Source organism: Mus caroli, unplaced genomic scaffold, assembly GCF_900094665.2.
Source record: "Mus caroli unplaced genomic scaffold, CAROLI_EIJ_v1.1 scaffold_23171_1, whole genome shotgun sequence".
NCBI lineage: Eukaryota > Metazoa > Chordata > Mammalia > Rodentia > Muridae > Mus > Mus caroli.
This window is the reverse complement of record NW_018390740.1, coordinates 1-6171: the sequence shown is the minus strand read 5'-3', so window position 1 is coordinate 6171 and position 6171 is coordinate 1. Positions and strand designations below refer to the sequence as shown.

At 37.8% G+C, this 6171-nt stretch overlaps 1 pseudogene; it reads right to left on the bottom strand.

Annotated features, from left to right (window-relative positions):
- Positions 1–534: 534 nt before the first annotated feature.
- LOC110288804 lies at positions 535–1006 on the bottom strand (annotated as a pseudogene).
- Between the last annotated feature and the right edge of the window lie 5165 nt (positions 1007–6171).

Below are 6171 nucleotides of genomic sequence, written 5' to 3'. Positions count from 1 at the left end.
CCAAACACAACAGGGAATTTCATTTTTGACCCATCTGTTTGGTGTTACATAGGCTTCTTGTGTATTTATGGGCATCTCTTTCTTTAGTTTAAGGTCCCTTTCTTCTGTAACTTGGTTGAAAATGTTTGCTGGCACTTTGAGTCGAAATCTTCACTTACTTCAATACCTATTATTCTTAGTTTCAGTCTTTTCATTGTATACTGGATTTCTTGAATGCTTTGACATAAGAGCTTTTTATTCTTGGTATTTTCCCTGACTGTTGTGTCAATATCTTCTATGTCATCTTTAACAGCTGATATTCTCTCTTCTATCCCTTAAATTCTCTTGGTAATGTTTGCATCTGTTACTCCTGTTCTTTTCCAAGGTTTTCCATCTCTAGGTCTGTCACACTTTTGGTTTTCATTAATGTTTCTGCTTACATTTTTAGATCCTGGATGGTGGTGTTCAATTCCTTCACCTGTTTGACTGAATTATTGCTGTATTTTTTTTTTATGGTGAAAAAAGTGTATATTTAGAATTAGCCATCTGGACTCAGTTTAGATAATCCCAATCTTGTTGGCAACATCTAGGGCATCATAATCAGGAGCCAAGCGAACATATGCCTTCTTCTCTCCGTCGGGCCTTATCAGGGTATTGACTTTGGCCACATCAATGTCATAGAGTTTCTTGACAGCCTGTTTGATCTGATGCTTGTTGGCCTTGACATCCACAATGAACACAAGAGTGTTGTTGTCCTCTATTTTCTTCATGGCTGACTCAGTGGTCATTGGGAATTTGATGATAGCATAGTGGTCAAGCTTGTTTCTCCTGGGAGCACTCTTCCGAGGATATTTTGGCTGCCTCCGGAGCTGCAGGGTCTTGGGCCGCGGAAGGTGGGTGGCGTTCGGATCTTCTTCTTTTTGTGGCTGTGGACGCCTTTCAGCACTGCCTTCTTAGCTTTCAAGGCCTTTGCTTTGGCTTCGGCTTTGGGAGGGGCAGGAGCTTCCTTCTTCGCTTTCGGAGCCATCTTGGCGAAAAGGATCTTGCTGTATTTTTTTAAGGGATTTATGTTTCCTCTTTAGTGGCTTCTACTTGTTTACCTGTGTTCTCCTATATTTCTTAAGGGAGTTATTTATNTCCTTCTTAAATACTCTATCATCTTCATGGAATCACAATTTAGATCTTCATAGGTGTATTGGGTGTCCACGGATTGCTCTGGTGGATGAACTGGGTTCTGATTTTGCCAAGTCCAATTTGTTTTCTGTTGCATATGTTCTTGTGCATGTTCTTGTTCTTATGTTCTTGTTCTTATTTTTCTGTGGGTAGTCTTAAACTTTGATTTTTTAAAATTATTTCAAGGAATATACCATTGTGATCTACAAGCCCATGAAAAGAAAAGGAAACCTTACATAAAATTCACATTATGATATGTATGTTAAAGCCTTACAATGGATTTCTTCAGGATAATTTTGAAGAAAAGTGCTCACTACATATAGCGAGATAGAGAAAATTTACTTATGTGTAGTAATTTTCAAACCTATGAAGATTAATACTTATGAAAGTATGTTATAACCTTTCACTCTGTAAAACAAAATTAACCCAAAGAAAATATAAAAATGCAGAGTGTGGAAGATAAATAAATACATGTTAATAATTTTAAGTGCAGTTAGGCAAGGACATGACAATTTTATCAATAATTATGAAAAGGCTAACTGTGTGGCATTTTCTTTTTCAACATCTCTATCATTCATGTATGTATTCATGCCACTGAAGACTTCATACATTATAACAAATATTCTAGGTTCCACAATGCCTTTCTTTGTGACAAAACAGTCTATTCATGCTACGTTATTACCCATGTATTGTATACCTCTGAATAAGATGAAGTAGTATCTTACTCAATAACACAGTTCATATTAATCTGATTCTTTCCTGATTTGCAACTCTCTTATTGATAAAAAATATTGTTTGTTATTAGGTGGATAATTTAATGCACTCTAATGCCCTCCTGTAGTATTCATAGGACAATAAAAGTATCATTTTAAGCCAAGCCAATTATTTTTCCTGCTCTACTTCAAATATTACATTCCTGTTGCAAATTTTCAATCTTGTTGGCAGTTCAACATTTCCCTCATTTGCAAGGAACAGTTCTTGCTCTATCACTGACTTCATTCACATAGTTTCTTGCCAGGCGTATATCCATTTATTTGACATGTTGCTATTGTATAGAGTGCCAAATATATTCTTATTGCAAGAACCTTGGATACTCCCTCACTTTGCTAAGTACAGTTTTTTCGGTCCTTACCAAACATAGTTCCTGGTTTCCTGAAGTAATCTGTTTGCAGTATGGATGGAAGAGACTACTTTCCTGTCTGCTTTCTGGGAAAACAAACAAACAAACAAAAACAACAACAACAAAAAAAAAAAACCCTTTTATCTTCAAAAAAGCAAACTAGTCAAAATCCCAGCATGGAGGGATCATGAATTCCCACCATTGACTGAGAAGCTATTGACAACTGATATTTTCTAGGACTCAGTGATTAACTTTAATAAGGGTGTAACNCCTAAGAGACTATCCATACTCAAAGCAGCTGGCGTTGAACTTGTGCCTATACTGACAACGTGTTTTCCTTGTTTTTTCATTTGTTTTGATGGAGCACAAGAAGGGGAGAGGAAAAAAAATGGAAGTAAAATAGGGGAGTAAATGGAGTAGAGGAAAAGGTAGTTGATTTATTCACAATTATATATATATATATATATGTATATATATATATACATATATATATATATATATACTCATATGGAATTTTCAAGTAATAAAAATACAGCATTGATCTAAATGACTCAATAGCTACCCTTTAAAAATAATTTTTGTTGTACTTTTAACAAACTAAAATAAAATATCGTGATATCAACTTGAATGTTACACTAAAGATTATTACATTGAGTATAATTGATATTAATACATGCAGAATTATGACTGTGCTGTGTACTGATGTCTATTTTATCTTTTGTACCGAGAGAGAGTGGTGCATTTTGGACTTGTGGCCTTGTTGGAATAGGTGTATCACTCTGGGTGCAGGCTTTAATATCCTAGCTCTAGCTTCCTGAAGGCTCTGATTCTGCTAGCATCCTTCAGATCAAGATGCAGAACTCTCAGCTCCTCCTATACCATGCCTGCCTGGATGGTGACATGTTGCAGCCTTGATGATACTTGACTGAACCTCTGAAGCTGTAAGTAGCCCCAATTAGACATTGCCCTTTATAAGATTTGCCTTGGTCATGGTGTCTGTTCACAGCAGTAAAAGCCTAACTGAGACACTGGGTGTGGTTGTTTCAATATGCTAGTCTCAGAGAATATCACTATTAAGAGGTGAGGCCATGCTGAAGTAGATTTGGCCTTGCTGGAAGAAATGTGTCACTTTGGGAGTGGCAATTGAGACCCTTCTCCTGGCTACCAATGACAAAAGCTTCTGTTTGAATTCAGAAGATGATATAAATTCTACCTCTTCAAATGCTATGACTATCTAAACCTATGAACCAATAAGCCAGGCCCAATTCAAAGTTGCTTTGGTCATGCTGTCTCTGTAAGAACAATAGAAACCCTAACTAAGTCAGACTTTGCCAACAGGAGTGAGATATTGACATAATAGGACTGACCATGTCTTTGTTTGGAGGAATGTGGATTTGGGGACTTTTGATTTGAAAAGTGGAGCAATGCATTAAGGGGTGCCTTTGGCCCATCCTACAAGAAATATGGAAGAAATTGGTACTGAGGGTGACCTAAAGTGATGCAAAAGGTTTTATAGGAGGAAGATATCAGTACGTGGCCTAGAAACTGTTTGAGTGGTATTTGGTGAAGAATCTGGCTGCTTTTGCCATTATCTGAAGAGACTGAGGAGGCCCCGTCTAGCATGAAGAGAGTCAGAAAAATTGCATGACAACTGAAGTCTAACAAGAGCCCAGCATAGACTTTGTCCTCTGGTTCACTCTCATGAAAGTGTTTTGATGAAGTTTACCAAGCTGATAAAGGAAAAATACAAAATATGAGGGGCAAGACTTAAAGGAGCACTAAGAAGCGAAATGGAGCTGAATCCTGTGTAGAAGGAGATAACCAGCTTAAGGGAGTGATGATCTCAGGACAAGATTACAAGTAGCTAAGCTCATTGTTATTGCATGTAAACTACCAATATGTGATATTCAGCAGTATTACCTGGTTATAGTTTTTATTTGTACTTTTATTTGTACTTTTAATGTGTAATGAACTACTATCCAGAAATGGAGGGTCCTATTGTGATCCAGAACTTGAGGCTGAATGCACAGGCTTTTGATTTATATCTTGAAGAACCATGGCCATGAGATGCTCTAGGAGATCTCCAAATTCAAGACTAGTCTAGAACAGAGAGAGTTGCAGGTAGAGAAAAGCTTAGAGCCAGGCATGGTAGACCATGCCATTCATCCCAGCATTCAGAAGACAGAGCCCTGAAGATCTCTGAGTTCAAGGTCAGTCCAGGACCACCAAGCTTAGGCAGTGAGTGAAATCATTAAAAATGGAGATTTGGTGATGATGTAATAGAACAAGGGGGCATTTTCCAGCCCCAGCAAGAAGCAGAACTTGGCAGCCTCAGCCACATGGCTCTGCTTTTACAGTCAAGAAGAGGGGGTTACTGGAACAATTGATAATGCTTAGCAGGAGCTTAGAAATTAGCAGTGGTTATGGAGAGACCTGCAGGGTAGACCCTCTGGCATCACTTACATATACTCTCCTTTGACTTCTTCGTTCCCATTTGCATCCCCTTGATTCCCTTTATGTGTCCTATTGCTTATTGATTTGATGATGTCTATTGACTTGGTGTTTATTGCTTTTCTTTTGTTTAGGAATGTATCTTGTATCCTACTCTGGAGGACTTTTAACAAGAAGTTGTGTAGGGTTTTTCAGCATCCAATAAGATGATAATGTGGCTTTTTTTTTCAGTGTTTTTGTTTTTTTCAGTCGTTTGTTTGTTGTTTTGTGTGTGTGTGTGTGTGTGTGTGTGTGTGTGTGTGTGTGTGTTTGGATTGAGTTGATGGATGTTCGTATATTGATCCATACCTGAATCCCTAAAATGAAGTCTACTTGAACATCCTAGATGGTGTCTTTGATGTCTTCTTGGATTCCGTGTGTGATATTTGAATGAGTCTTTTTCCATCAATGTATATAATGGAAATTCTTCTATGATTCCCTTTTCAGTTTGTGTCTTTTCGTGATTTAGTTACCAGGTTGACTGTGGCCTCAGAGAAGGAGTTTGACAAGGTTCATTCTGTTTCTATTTAGTGGAGTAGATGGAGGACTATTGGTATTAGGTCTTCATTAAAAGACTGGGAGAATTCTGCATTAAAACCATGTGGTCATGGGTCTTTTGGGGGGGGGTGAGTGAATGACTTTTGACAACTTTTTGTTTCTCTTAGGGAATATAGGATTATTTAGTTACTTTATTAGATCTAGATTCAATGATGGTAATTGATATCTGTCTAGAATATCACCCATTTCATATTGAGTTTTTCAATATTTTGGAGTTTAGGTTTTTGAAGTCAGACCTATAATTTTTGAAGTTCCTCAGTGTTCATTGTCATATTTTCCCTTTTCATTTCAGATTATGATAATTTGGGCATGGTCTCTCTGCCTTTTCTTTCATTTGGGTAAGAGGTTGTCTATCTTGTTGATTTTTTTCAAAGAGCCATCTCTTGGATGACTGATTATGAGATGGACCCCCGGGTGGGGCAGTCTCTGGATGGTCTGTCTTTTCACCTTAGGTCCAAACTTTGTCTCTGCAACTCCTTCCACGGATATTTTATTCCCTATTCTAGGGAGGAATGAAGTATCCATGCGTTGATCTTCCTTCTTGATTTTCTTGTGTTTTAGAAATTGTATCAAGGGTATTCTAGGTTTCTGGGCTAAAATCCTCTTATCAGTGAGTGCATATCAAGTGATTTCTTTTGTGATTGGGTTGCCTCACTCAGGATGATGCCCTCCAGGTCCATCCATTTGCCTAGGAATTTCATAAATCCGTTGTTTTTAATAGCTGAGTAGTACTCCATTGTGTAAATGTACCACATGTTCTGTATCCATTCCTCTGTTGAGGGACATCTGGGTTCTTTCCAGCTTCTGGCTATTATAAATAGGGCTGCTATGAACATAGTGGAGAATGTGCC